The 16,024-nt window shown below is 37.5% G+C and overlaps 1 long non-coding RNA gene across 1 annotated transcript; it reads right to left on the bottom strand.

Moving 5' to 3' along the window:
* Positions 1–12,021: 12,021 nt before the first annotated feature.
* On the bottom strand, positions 12,022–14,359 carry LOC126921689 (uncharacterized). Its single transcript, XR_007712512.1, has 2 exons — positions 13,764–14,359; positions 12,022–13,527 (listed from the first exon to the last, which is right to left on the bottom strand). It is a non-coding gene; the product is annotated as an uncharacterized LOC126921689 (long non-coding RNA).
* Positions 14,360–16,024: the final 1,665 nt, after the last annotated feature.

Raw genomic sequence — 16,024 nt, 5'->3', positions numbered from 1 at the left:
ACCAGACAGCTTAAAACAGCCTCGTTCGAGTTTGTCATAATGAGCTGATGTTGCTCATTATAAAAACAAAAGCTGCTGTGATTCTCAATTTCGCGATCTTTCAATAATTAAAGTTAATAGAATTGTCGCAAATAAAAATGTTGTCGTTGATTTTCTTTTCTTCGGAATCGATCGAACGAAATTATGGTAGGGCAACGAGTTTAAATTTGACGTGTTCTCTTAATCGGTCAGCGTGGTTGCGCACGGTGATACACGAACGTTCGCGTTGGAAATTACGGTAATGCAACCAGCCTTATGGGAATTTGAATATTTAATTACGGAGTTATTACGAAGCCAATCCTTATCGGATAAATTGGCACTTTACAGAACGATTTCGTTATTCCTATAGAATAATTCTTTATGTCTGTTAAGAGCACTTTTTAGACTTTGATAGGATAAAGGTCTCGAATCATACTAATTTTCAATTGAAAAAGCAAGCTTCAAATAAAAGCATTTTATCGTATTGCGTTTAATCAATTTTTCTATGTGAAATCAGCTTCTATCCATTCATACGATACTTTCAATCGCTGAAGCTATTCAACTGATCTTATGTCAAACTTCTTACGTATCGATATTCAGCAACATTGTGCTACGAATATCTTCATTGTATAATAATTCCACGTTTAATATGCGCATTGCCCAACTAAACATTTGCCGTGTACTTTATGCAATTTACCGCGGTGACGCGACGAAGAAGAAAGGGAGAGGATGACGCAGGTAAAAGGAGAGGAAGTCTAAACTGCTGGGACTTTACATGACCCCAGTGTGCACCAGTATCCATGTGCACCTGTATCCATGTGCACGTACATCGAGTGACTTTGTAGCCGAACCGAGAAAGTGCTTGCATCCGTACTAAAGAGCACCAACAGCAGCCACGGCTGTTGGAACAGTTTAGTTATGCAAATAGTAAACTTGGACCGGGGATATGGTAGGATGAAATGAGGTAGTGGCAAGGAGCAGTTTGATTCCCCTGTGTGTTCATCCTAAGGATCGAACGTTTACTCCCACGCGTCATGATTCCTCCTGATCAAAGTTTCAGGTATCAGATACCGAAATATTGAATTAAGTGTATTGAGCAAAGTTTACAAACTATTCAAAAATTTTCTGTAGTTGTGAAAGATTTGTTGTGTCTAAGAAGTATGTGCATGTAAGTATATTCTTTTTAACGTAGCAAGCTATTTATGGTTTAGAAGTTACCGAATAAAAAGAAATTAATACTTCCCATCAAACTATTATACTTGCAAATAGAGAAACTCGAATATATATATATATATATATACATTTTATCTTCTAAATACATTGTTCCCTTCTTACGATGAATCATAGCAGTGACTCACCAACTCAGATATTGTTTACCCAAATAAACTATGTTTCCACTGAACGAAGTGGGCGTTTCGCTTGGCTCTTGATAGCGACCCTTGTTCAGAGGGAGGTTCTTCAATCTCTAAGGACTAACCCCTGTGAGAAGCTTCCCTGTCGGTACTATTTTCGCTAGGATGCTGCTACGAATTCCATCTGTTTGTTAAATCGAACAACCCTCAGGATGTTTCGTGTCGTCTTTCGTAACTGGACTTGAAGAATTGTCGAACGTTTATCGTGCACCCTATATAGAAACTGTCAGGATTCTGCCTAGAACTGCATTCCTGTATCGTACCGAAGAAACTTCGACGATGTCTATTTGTCTGTTTATACCTATCTATTGGGTAGTTCTTTTTATTTGTAATATATGTGTAAGAGTGTTCATGGGGTGGAAATAAAATTATAATGTTAGCGTGTTATGTGTAATAAATGTAATGAATATTGCTCGAGAATCTTACAGCGCCCAAAACTTTCTTTAATTATCCGTTTCAGCATTGAGCCAAAATATGCAGAAGCATTTACGGTATAATACGTGGGCGTTATTTGTTATAGACTTGCAATACCGATTTGTATATCAATGACAGCGGAACAAGAAAGTGATCGAGACCTAGCCGACAAAAAGTGAAATTATTTCAGTTACGAACGAAACCATGGTAAATTATAAAAGATAATAGAAATGAGATGAAACGGGGGAGGGGGGGAGAAAGGGGAGAAAGATAGGCGGACTCTAGAAAAAACCAAAGAATAGAATGATAGAAGACAGAACGAAAAGCAGTGGGTGCTGGCTCATAGCCGACTGTAGTTTACTTTAAATCTCCTAAATGGTTCCTCGTACGCCTTCCCAGTTTAAGATAAGCTACAGGGTCCGCCCGGAAAACGGAAGTAATGGTTTACCAGATATTATCAACTGCTACACGGTGCATCGTAAAGGGGTGGCGCTGCACATTGGAGAACCACTCCCTATATCCTACGTTACTTTTAAGGCACTGCTGTACCGAAACTAGCAGACACCGTAAACTTTTCCGCGTGGCTTACCGCATTACGTGCCGGAATAAGCGGCTTATTGAATTCCGGGGCGCTGAACCAAAAGGGGTGGCCTCGGTGGCCCTGCTGAAAGCTTCCTCCTGTTTAACTGTATCGACCTCCTTTTGTATACTACACGTTGGTTTTACATGTTTCCAGTTGGTCACTGGTCAACGTTAAGGGGTCATAGGAAATTACGTGTCTCAGATTCTTAGGGAGATCGATCTTTTGGTATTGTAATAAAGCGACCATTGATCATTGAAACCATTCCGTTTAATAATTCTTGTACTACTTACTTAAATTGGGTCAACAAATATTGGTCATTCGGCTTACTTCAAAATGTACAGTTTAAAAATTTCATCGGAGAGGATTGGAGCATTCAATTTCGTTAAAAAGCGTAGACACGGTAATGGACCGTGTGCTTTACACAAGAATGTAATAATTCGTCGGTACATTCGGGTTTTCCATTTATTGTACTCTCCGATCTTCATCCCAGAAAGAATCCGGTTCGATTATGTTATATAGAGCTGTAGAAAAGTGAGGGATATTTATAAGGCGTAATGAAATTGCATACATGAACACAATGAAACAGTCATAGTATTTTTCAAGTAGCAGACGATGTAATTTTACGCTAGTAGTGCAAATTAATAAATCAGATGACAGATCTTTATTGTATTCACGTTTCATGTTCTTCACCCTGAGAATGCCTACGAAAACAAATAACACTAAAAATTTGGTAATAAAATTTAATCGCCTTATGTCTTTTTGCACATTATCGACCCAATTAAACTTTTCTAACGTTAAAAAATATCTTCAGCTTAGACGCAATATGAAAGACACCTTATGGGTATGCTTGATTTCATTATTTCAAATTACATTTTATAAACATCGTCTGCTGTTTCTTTAACACCTTGTATAGCCAGAAGCATAACAAATCCCTTTTGTATAAATTAATATTACGAAAGCTTCACACGAAACCTGTCTGACGTTTCGTACAAACGAAAAGAATCGATATAAATCTTGAGTATCTAGAGATTTATTGAAACAGCTAGATTAGATCCAATAATTGATTCTTTTGCTATAGAAAAAATGGAAACTTGATATTTGAGTTATTAATCGAAGGTCGAGGGATGGTTTTTTTTTATTAAGGGCCATGGATTGTCGTTAAGCGCGTCAAACACAGGCGAAGGTAGATGAAAGATTAGAAAAGGGTGAAGAAGAAGGTTCACTTAATGAGCAAGAGCAAACTGCGGTACAACTTTAATGGTTTGTTAACAAAGATGAAGATATCAGAGACCGTTTGCCTGCCGGAAGCAGACTCGGATGAGAAGTCATAGAAACTCTTGGGAACGCAGACATTTCCTGTTTGCCGAATAGCTTCCCATCTTTATTCCATCTGCAAAGGGGGTGCTTCTTCGACTTCATCTGAGGCTGGGAATTATGATTTGAGATAGAGCGCAGTTATACAACGTTTAAAGGAAGCTGCATCATCTGATAAGAGATGGAATATTCGACGGAGAGGGGAGTATTTACCGATGGCTTTGACTTGAGTGTACTACTTGCCTCTGAGCACCGCGCCTCAATCGTTGCGACGGCGTCATTGTTTGATATATTGGATTTTTTTAAACCTTCCTTAAGAATATTTAGTTTATTCGAGATGTACCAAGCAAAGAAAAGAAATGAATGAATTTGTTAGCTTATACGGGATTGGATTACGAATTATATTATAATTGTAATATATGACTAGGTAGATTTATTAATCCCAATAGCACGAAATATTGGATAACTAGAATAGATCAATAAATTGTAGTCTGTACTCAGTGAAAGGCTGAGGAGAAAGATGAACAAATATTGCAACTTATTTAAAAATATAAAAATTACAAAATCATGGAGAATTAAACCATCCACTAATACAATTCGACTACTCTCAAGAACACGTACGAAAGTTCGTATCAAATGATAAATATGTTTATTTAACTCTGTGGTTATTTATTTAAATCTGTGTAATACGGATGGAAAAAATCTGTATAATCATCTTGTCACAGATTTTATTTCTCACGATTCTGTCATAAAGCATTTTTTTTTTTTCAATAAGGCAAACAAATTTCCACGTATTACTACTTTTCACAGTTGTCGAAATGTGATTTCATGTTGCGAACCAAGCTGAGATATATTCGCGTCCATGGGTGGCTCGAATTTTAGAGAGAATTCAGGTGGATCCAGCCTCTAAATCTCTGTGGAATGGAACAAACTTTGTATCTTGCTGTTTTGTCTCAAATCACTCAAAAACAGATCGAATTTCCACGGTAGATTTCGTTAGCTCAGCAACAAGCCGACAGTGAATTTTGTCTCGTTTCGCGGGAAATATCGCAATTTAGATTGGACGGTCGCTTTCCAGGCCGCGATATTCCAAACTGAATCATTTTCAGTTTTCACGATGTTCTTTGTCAACGACGACATCTCGAACGTTGTTAACTTTATAATGGCATTGCCAAATACTTAATTAGCGGTTATTAACACGTTATATAACTGTCGTGAGATACCTTGAACGGACTAATTGCCCTGAAAATGTTATTAACGGCCTGGAATGCCGATAATATAATTCTACTGGGTTAGCAGTTTGACTTAAGCGAGATAACAATGCCTTTGTGCGTGTTTACCTGAATTGGAATTGTATTTTACGAATGGAATAAACGATTGAAAAATTACTTCATTTATAATAAACTAATATAACTCTATAATTATATCATTTTAAGAATTTGTAAGAGTTGCTTACATTTTATTCAATACACTATATCTATAAAGCAGCGAAAAAAGAAAACAGAAAATCGAGGTAAACTTACAGTGAAATTGTTTCTTTTTTCTAAAATTACTGTAAACATTAATTTCAATATTTTTTTTTTCATTCTAGATAAAGGAAATTTTTTCTGACTGATGTAGATATTTTTAGCAAAATGAAGATTGCCTCAACTAGTTTATTTACACATCGTAATTTTTATATAGCGTAAATATTTCGATACAAGTCAGAAATTGATTATTCCAAACGTTAAGCAGCTAATCTTTCTTTGAATCATGAAAATCGATAATAATATAATATTTGATGTATAATTAGAAGATCTCGAAACATAATTCTATAATTTCTGTAACTGGTCACTGGTGTATAGTTAGTCGGACAAAATATCGTCAACTTTGAACGAAACTCAGGTCAAACCGAACTTCCCTAAGAGTTACAGGCACGATCGTTAATCATGATTCTTAATTGCCTCACGGCCACCCACATCAAGGTGAACGAACAATTTAGGAACCACCTCATTGATTTATCAAATAAATCGCGATATCGACCATCGCCGAGATTATGGAGTGGATTCTTCGTCGTCGTCGTTGTCGTCGTCGTCGTCGTCGTCGTCGTCGTCGTCGTGAAAACGATTTAATCCTCCTTAACGATCCCGATTCCGTTGAATTAATTCCATTCAGTTCTCCGTTGGCGAAAAGCTCCGGTCGGGTTGTTCGTACAACGCAATCACAACGGAGTTTTCAGCTCGTTGTGGAATGAGTTATTTGACTCTGCATTTGCGGCAGCACCGCTATTAAATTTATCCATTCGAGGAAGTTTTTCCGCATCCTGATCTCATCTATCATACAGGAATTCCACGTTCGGGGATTTCTAACTGGTTACACTTATATGGACAGTATCCCGTTTAGTTTGATCATGATTAATATATTTAGCTTTAAATAAATCAAACAATATGACAAACAAAATTTACCATAAATTTGTAATAAAATTATAGGAAATTCATTAAAGTAGTCTGATACATATGGAAGATAGTGAACAACATTCATCGGTTATCGATAAATATGATATACTCCGATATAAAGATCCAAGAAATCTCAGAACTCTTTCAAACTGGCCTCGTACACGTTTCCGTTCAGAGAATTCTTTCACCTGTATGAAACGAAAAGTAATCACTTCGAAACGCTTTAAGCGAACCTTCGTGGAACATGTACTCCGTACTCCATCGATCTTGTGTTCGAATCGGCAAGAGCCAGGGGAGGCAGAAAAAGGCAACGATCTCTCAGAGGGACACGGCTTTCGAATCAAAGTTGAAGCATCCATGTGCGATTTCTCTTCGGTTGGCATACATACACTCTTTCTCTTTCTAAAGATATCCGAGAATTCGCATTAATCATTAACGGTGCACAGGCGGAAAAGCATTCGGAGGGCACACGAGAAGACACGTGAATACGAAGCGTTGGTTCGGTTGGTCGGTCGGTCGTATAGAGAGGAAGGGCGTGCATTTAAGACGCGGTGAAAGACTCGGAGGAAATGGTATGGCGCGAGAAGCAAAGAAAAAGAGAGACGAGCAGGATGAAGAAGAGGAGACGCAAGCGATTCACGCGATTCCGCGCGTCCGTTTATGAAAACGAGGCATTTGAAGGTTAGGAGAGGGTTTCTGGAAAAAGAAGGATATCAGCGAATCTATTTGCCGGTCTCTCGCGAGCTACTCTCCCTGGCAGTGGTGTCTCATTAAAATGCTAGCCTCGTTTTCTTTGAAACGAGCCCGGCTCCTGTACCCGTTCCGTTGGTCCAGCCTGTAGTGTGCCTCCTCGGAGCGTTCAGCTTCGCTCTAGCTTTGCTCATCGTCTTCGTAGTTCAACAAAGTGGGAAATGAAGCGAAGCAAACGTCACAAAGAGAGATGGCAAATACGACAAGCTCCATTCCAGCCGGCCAGGTGAGCAGAGAGGGGCCCCTGTCTTCCCAGCCGAGCAAACTAAATGACGGACAAACGTCCCCGCGTTGAATCGTCCGCGGGCCCTGCAATTACACATTCTATGAATAACCAGACGAGCTTGAACATCCAGCTAACTAGCAGCTATCTCCAGCTGGGAAGATGATTGGTTGGTTGGACGTTGGTCGAGGCCTCGTGCTTCCATTCGTTCATAGCCTGGAGGCTAGGGTTGGAAAACAGGCAAATGAATTACTATCAGACTCTGGCTACGATTCAGTGTTCTCAAACACGAATCAGTAGCCGACAAAAGGTCTCGATATAATATGATCGAGGTTGAACAGCCAGATTGAATAATAATCGACGACAGCGCGTTTGCAAAAGCTATGACGTAGATACGTGCGTTCTGATATAAGCGCCATTTTATGACAGGATTGGGGCATTTCCTTGAACAAAATGAAATATGAAAGATATTTCGTAGCCTGGGTATATTTAGCTTCGGGGTAAAGCGATGTTTTTTAAAATGTGATATCTTAGAATGTAATAAATATGTGAAAGCATTTCTATGTTATTAGATAAGGTACGTATTATGTATTCGAGATATGGTAAGATTTGAAACAACAATTTAAATACTGTAAATAATTATAATTCAATTAATTAACAATATTTGTACATTTTCTATGATGTTAAATTAAATGGAAGATAATTATCCTATTCTGGGTAATGAAAACTGGTATATAATTTTAATAAATAGCGAGCTTTATATTATTAATACATTAATTTCTAGCACGTATCTTTTCCTCGATGTAATTTAGAACTTAATTAATCTTCTTTTTAATTAAAACTGAAAACATGTGTCATATAAAATACATTAATAGCGAGACATAAAATAATTTATAATTTTCGATATAAGAAAAATATTCTTTCGTGCAATGTGAAGTAAAAAGGGAATGAAAGGGAAGAACGAGTAATTAATGGAAGAACCACGAGGAACCAGAACGGAGTGCAAAGAATATAACACGTTCTGTTTCCTATTTGCATACAGATCCTTCTGGAACTGGGCGCATCTCGGTAATAGAAAAGAAATGAAAAATTCGAGCGAGGAACGCTCAGAAAAGGAACATTAACAAGATACTTACGGTTTCTATTTCGCGTGGCTGAGCTAAACTTTAATTTCTCTCTCAGTTCGCGTAATTTTAGCAAGCAATTCGCAATTACAACGGACCTTTAAACTTTTGTCTAAATGGCGCACGTTCTTTGAAATTATTTATCATTAATACCTTATAAAATTATTCATTTAATGAGATCATATAATCTTAGGAACGATATAAAAAAACCTTCCATTCAAACATCATCATTATTTTCGTTACTAACAGATATTGTAGAAGAATTTTGTTCTTTAGCAGCTTTGACCAGTTTCAAACAAAATATTAGATTGTTCAAAAAGTTTTCAGCATTCGCGACAATCGATACAAACGTCTGATTTGCATTTAACGAGATTCGACGAAATAAGTAGATTTTCAAAGGAAAATTCATTAAATTTCTTGATAAATACGATCTTGAATCGTTGGTGCGGTGCAACCATAAAGATAGCCACTTTTAACTTACCGCATCGTCCGGTTGTTGGGATATTTACTTTCGAGAAGTCAAATCGCTTGTCACAGGGGACTGGGAACAGAGATAGTCTAAGAACACTTGCCAGCGAATCGTTCAGACTCACAGAGCTTACTACGAGTTCTTCGGTTGCTCATCCCTTGTCTAAAAGCATACAACTTGATAAAACACTTCGCATCGCTGTACAAGCGTGTTTTCCGCCTACTTCTTTTTCCCATTTATGCGAACATTAATCTTGCAGTCCGTAAATTTTTCAACGCCTCCGCGTCGGTTCGAGGTATTCCTAACCATAACGAGTTACCTACGTGTTCAAATAATTATTCAGACCGTGTAATTTATCCATACATACCTTTGTTGTGATATTTCCGACGTTCTTGGTACATTATACGAGCTTCACATAAATTATTGTATAAATCGTATTCGTTAGAACTATTTATTATATTCAAGTACATTTATACAACACTATGATATCGATACAACACTAGTCCTACTTCTATTTACTTCTGTCACTCTTTTCTCTATTTCTAATTTTACTTTTATTTCTGCTTCTCATGTACTCAAATACTTTCGCGAGCATATGGCATGTAATAAAAATAGAAGACATAAAACTGTAAATTTGACGCAACCTAAAAGCGTAAAGGCTTAATACGCTTACTGAAAATTTATGCTGAGCGAAGGCATGCGGCGGTTCGTTGAAAAAAATATCCCGGCAAAAAAGCTTCGTCTGTGCAACGATGATGGCTCGGCATTGGACGATAGGCGCGGTAGGATGAAGAAAAGGAGATTGCAAGAGTAGGATGACGTAAAGGAGAGTATGAGGCTCGTGAAGGGGACCGTTATAGGAGCACTTCCGGCGTGTTGACACTGCAACCAGTTGACCCGGTTGGTTCAAAGAGAAACAAGCAACCCTGATCGCCGCTCCTGATAGTAGCAATAGAGTCTAGATTACCTCAGCGGTGCTCACGCGTACCCGCCATTGTTAAGGCGAATTGAAGCCACAGAAAATGTCGCCCATCATGGATGAAGATGAGTCATGGAAGCACCTCTGTGCCGACGATCGCTGGCAGCGTTGCAGCGGAGTGCATAATCTGAAATGCATGCATCTAGACGGACTCAAAATGACGCGGTAGCCCCATTCGTTTGATCTACTCTCCTCGCGGATTCGACGTGGTTCAGCGAGCGCGTGAACGAGCCGCCTCGTGCGTTGAATCGCGCCACAATTAGCGTCGTTGACAATTTTTTGACGACAACGAGGGTTCATCGAACAGTTTCAGTAAAAAGAGTTTGTCAGGAAATTTTAGTCGAGGCAGACTCATCTTAAAGCATGTACATGATGTTATAAATGGAAAATGAGTAGATACTCTAAAGTTCGTAAATATACGATAGAAGTTTGTTTAATTTTAGTAAGATGTCGTTTAGTTAGAAAATTGCGAATAAAAAGATCGACAGAGAGTATTGTTTTTATTATCGTTAAAGTTTGTTCTTCAAAGCCATCGTGCAATCACGTAAGAGATAAACTTTGGTGGAATCGTTTTATTTTAGAAATATTGGCTTAATATTAGCTTTTGTAATTGTTAGGAAACTCTTTCCAAATATGTAAGGGAACTATCGTAATTAATTCTAGTAATAATATTTAATAGACGAGTACATCAGCGAGTCGAATATTCAATTTCAATGCACTATTAACAAGTTTCTTCCTATTAATGACTTGCTTTAGATAATAATATTTAAAGTGATCTTTTAACTTCGACACAGAGAAAAGTAAAATTTCGTTCTGGTAAAGTGGAAAACGTATGTTATATATTTTTACCTTGTAGGACAGGGAAACTCTGTTGGGGCGATCCTGCTTCATAAACTTGTTGAAAGCGGCACGTTAATCTTCAAACAACCGGTGTTGCATACAGTATGAAATCTTCCCCAACGTTTAAATTTCATTTGCCGTATGTAAGTAATTTTAGAATTACAAATAGAGAAAATGGTAGCTAGTGGCGATAAAAGGACTGACAAAATTTTAGTGAATATTTATTATCCTAACTATAATTATAATATTTCGTTGGAGTTTACGATATTTGATATTATCTGATGACAAATACTTACTGTACTATTCATATTGGGATATCAATTATTTCAGTATTTAGAAAATTTTGTCAGCAAATAATCGTTATATAATTTAAAGAATTTAAAAATATATGTATACATATTGGATTTTTCATCTAATAAAAAAATCAAACTTTTGGAAACGATGGAATAAAAAGTTACTCAGTCCATTTGCAAAGGATAGTAGAACAAAATAATGTATACATCGTTGATTGAATAAATCATACGAATGTGACGCTCTTTTAAAGAAATACGAATAAGATCCTTACACCTAATATAATATAAAAGAAATTATAAAAAATATACTAGTATTTTTATTATGTGAATTCCATCTATTTATCATTTCGTAATTCATATTTTCTGCGACACTAACTAATTCCACATCTAGAATTTCGAAGCTTCCTGTATACTAAAACCACAGCCGAGACGAGAATTCGTTGCGAATAAAAGTAAAACCAAAACGCTTCTTCGTTGGTTCACGTTGCTCGTACATTTCGCATCTATCAAATTCCTGAACGAATATCTTGCTCGTGGTGCATTTTGTCGACACAGAGGGAAGAAGGAATTTCGTATCAGAGGAAAATGAATCGTGCACAGGCCGCAGCAGCATGGAGAAATCGTGTTGAAAAACAAATGAAATCTGAATGCGATTCTTTATACTTTCCTTTCCAGACCCCCTTGCCATTCCTTTAATTTGTTCTCGATGGTAATGTACATCATTCTTCTACGCATACTGATCGCAATCAGTAAATAGATGCACAACAATCGCAAAATAGCCGTTTTCGTGTACGATAACCTGTTTGACACGCAGAGTGTAAAGAAGAGATATTTTTAGAAAAAATCAAGTAGTTGGATCTTCTTACGATACCTTGTCGTTGTTCATAATTTAGTGGAGGAATTTTGGTAAATTACGCGCGACTGTTCCTTTATAGAGTATGACTTACCGTTTAAATGAAAGTTGATACAATGGACTTAAAGAAAGAAGAATCATTTAGAAGTACTGTAATGAGGAATGAAATCAATTGTATGGCGTAATCGTCGTATCGATTGTCGTGATTCCTAAAAATACATCAACTTTTTATTTTCCACTTTTTATTAAGAATATACGATATAGCGCGTATTCTTATGATATAACGGAGAAAATCAGATTGTAAATGAGCGAAATAAATCGGAATAATCATTTATTTAAATTTAGTAACCACCATTATTCAACAGTTACACTTCATTTACATTAATCGTCTCTCATTTAAGCTCCACTTCTAATTATCATATCAAAGAGAAAGGAAGACACAAAAACACAATAGCTATCGTTAAGATCAAGTGACTTTAACAATCTTTGACTTCCTCTCGACGAAAGAAATTCCAACGAAAAATAGTCGATGGTCCCAAGGAGAGGCTATTCAGCCAACAACTGTGCGAGGAATGATTTCTTCGATGAACTCGCACGATGCTCGAATCGAGAAAGGAAAACTCGAGAGAAACATGTTGCGAGTTCGTTCCGTCGCTCGAGCCAACTGGCATAAATCTTTGCTCAACCTCGAAACTTCGTCTTATGAGTTAGCAGCGGAAAGATGATGTATCGTATGATGGCGCGTAGGTATGGCTCTGTCCGATAAAGATGTAATTGGAGACTCCGGAGTGAGCGACGGTTGCTCAACAACGCATGATAATCGATCATTTCATCCAGCCTGGTCTTCCTTCAATTATATCTCTTCCGTGCACGTCCTGGACACGTGTATTTCGTAATTGAAAAACTTGACCAAGAGTCGGTCGTCGTGTTTGAAATATCTTTCGTCCTACCAGACGCTACGTGGAATAATTTTCCATGATCTCGACCTCGGAACACCGTACGACCTTTTGTTTCTACTTAGGATCGATTATTCCCCCGAGATAAGTTTCGTTCTGTAATGCTCACCCTGCTGTATCGTTTAACTTGAACTAGAGTTTCATTTTTTTCATCCTATGAAAATATAAAAAATTAAGGATCGCAATGTAAGATGGAATATGTGAAAATATAGAATTAAAATGATAATTTCTTCGTCGAACCCAGTGACCTGCAAATATTCGTTGCAAGCAATATATAATTGATATAATTGTGGAAAATGCGTTGTTGAAATTTTCATTACAAGTTCAGATAACGAAAGTTGAAAATGCTATTTTTACTTTTTTCTTCGCGTTTCCGACCAATTGTAATTTTTAGAACATTGTCATATACGTCGTCTAGTAAATTAATGCTTCTAACTTCTCAAAAAAAGACCAAAGTCACGCGGTTCAATTTTTAAGAAGCTGTTCAGTCTCAAACGATGTTGCAACAATTTTGAAAGTCACTGCATACGATGGCTACGAATATCATCTATGATAGAGTTGATTCCTTCTATTTTTACTTAATGCAATGTTTTCTTGAATTTAATGTAATCATTATTCAAGGAGTTTTATTGGGCACTCAAATCATTTATAAAGAAAGATGTGCGAAGATATCCTCGAATTGTCGGACTAATTGAATTTCATTGAAAAATTCCCTCCTTTGTCAGCGTTTCTTAGGTTTTTCAATAGTCGGACTTCGACGATCATTCGTCTTCCACGTCTAGCAAGATCAATTATTCTCGCGGCAAAAGTTTCTTCTCAGTCGTACTGAAGTTCCTCTATCCCATACAGTTCTTACAGGCGTATCTGTGAAATCTCTTGTCGTAATTAATTGAATCAAAGCAAACGTAGATTTTCTAAACTTTCCGATTATACGGAAAATAGTAAAGGTATCATCAGTATAATAATAATAATAATAAAAGACCTTGTATCATACTTGACTTTAATATTTTTCTTTTAATTAACGAAATATTGATCTTCTTGCGATCTTTTATTTATGAAAACGAAACTATACGAATTCTAATATTGAATTGTCTACTAACATCGACAAGATTCGACTTCCATTCGTTTATGTTAAGATCAGAGTAAATAGATCGCTGACAAAGCTCCGTTTCCCTGACGTTTCTCGTTACCCTACCGGTAAAGTTCAGGTATGCATTAGTGGAAGGCTAAGACCTTTGGGAATCACACCAACTTGACGCGTTTGCTTTGTACGCACAATAAAAGTGTGTTCACGTTTACGATCACTTTGTCAAACGAACGACAGTGCGTGTATTCGACATGGGAACAGACACGGTGGGAATGTTCCTACCTTCGGTTACTTTATCGCGTGGAACGCGTGTATTTTCAAAACAGCACACGATACGTACGTTCGAAACAATTAAGGTGGAAAAAGCTTTGCGTGAAACGAATCGACCTTTGGGAATACATTTTTCCACGTGTTCTAACATGAACACTGCACTGCAGAATAACCTTATTTCACAGCGGTATTAACTGTTAACTATTCGAAGCCTGTAATTGTAAGTGGAAGCGGTGTAGCCAATATATATCACAGTCATGAATTAACGTGTTAAACGGCAACAGCCATTGATATAGTCGCGCTTATGATTACGGCAGTACGCTTAAAAGCCATTTGAATCGTAGGTTGCGACAATCGTTCGCTAAAATTGCTACAGTCTTTCATTAAATTTCTATGGCATTAAATCTTTGCCATATCTGACATATTAAAATCAATGTCCTTGTACTTTTATGTGTACTACGTGTATACTAAATTCTAATATTATATTATTATATTATTTATATTTCGTGATACGAAAATAAATCAGATGAAAAAAAATAAAATTTGCTGATAAGTATAGAAATGTATCGACTATACGCTATATGTTTGCTAATTACCTGCTATAAGCGAAAGCAATTATAAGATTTGTTGGTTCCATGATAAATCAATGGCTCGGAAACCTTAACAAGGTAAGCACTTGTGTTTACATTTTGAGCAAACTTCAGTACAATACAATTTAGTTAAGGCTATCTTCCTCGAAACAAATCATGTAAATTGATTGACCTACTGGCGAAATTGGATTGTTCAGGGAACTATTCAGTAAGATACATACGCCAGTTGGACGAATTGGGTAATAAATCTTGAAACAAACTCTTATATCGTGCAATGGTAATTGAACGATTAGATAATAGAATTATTGTTTATTTTTATTGTTATTATCTGAATAAAGTAAAGCTTTCCTCGATGGGAATACGGAGAAAGCTTATAAAAACTCAAAATATTGATTTCGACAAAAGTTTTAAGAGGCAAAATAGGAATAAGGAAATTACAATGACGCGAATAAGACACCTGTATGGTTTTTGTTAAATCAACAAATATTTTCCTCGTAGACGATATAGTTTGAGAGAATCTTCAAGGTGATGTGATTAGATTTCTTCCATGTCTGCTTTCAAAATAAATTTTCAAAAGTATTTTCGTTTCTTCTAAAAGATTTAAGATATATTACTAAATCGATCTGTTCTCGATATCTGAATTAATAACGATAGAAAATATTACCAGCCTTGGATCAATCCGAAGTAGCCAACTACTTAAATCTTTCGACCCGTGCCGGTAGCTATTCCGACAACATTATTAGCCTGCTCGTCGGAATAGAAGCGGCTTGCCCCGAAATTCCTTCATGGCCAGGCCATTGCTCGTTGTTCCGATATGGCGACTCTTTAAAAAGACAATTGCGCGATTTATCGTGATAATCGGGATTGCCGACATCTGGTATCACGAATTGCGTGGCATTTCGAAGGTTTACCAGAGGAATCTGCCATTTATGCGAAGACAATATGAAGACGAAGACCACGATTAAGCGGCAAAGTGGCGGTATTCAGCAGCGGTAGCCTCGAAACAAGAACATCAGCTGGATTCGCGGTCTTTGGTTCCGTTTGGGCTAGTCGTGTCAAGCTGCTCGTACGACGACCCTATATCTCAGTCTATTGGTCCTGCCATCCGAGGAATGGGACACAATGGGACTGGGCAAAGCCAACGGAAACAGCGGGATGGAAGGACGATGGCTGCAAGCGGAGTCGGAGATCCACGAGTTCGCGGAGTTTCGAGCTGTTGGAACAATGGCAACTTGTCCGCTTCTCTCGTGTTCCCTGCTGGATTACGCAGAGGACGCCTGTCCCGGTATACGTGCCTGATAAATAGTTCCTCCTTCTTCGTATAATTCCGGGGATCCACGGTATTGGACTGCACTGCGGAATAGCCGAGCCGAACCCGTCGAGAGAGGCGCCGGTCCCTCAACCGCGTAAATCG

The sequence above is a fragment of the Bombus affinis genome, chromosome 11 (genome assembly GCF_024516045.1).
Source record: "Bombus affinis isolate iyBomAffi1 chromosome 11, iyBomAffi1.2, whole genome shotgun sequence".
Classification (NCBI taxonomy): domain Eukaryota; kingdom Metazoa; phylum Arthropoda; class Insecta; order Hymenoptera; family Apidae; genus Bombus; species Bombus affinis.
This window is presented reverse-complemented; position numbering and strand designations above follow the sequence as displayed.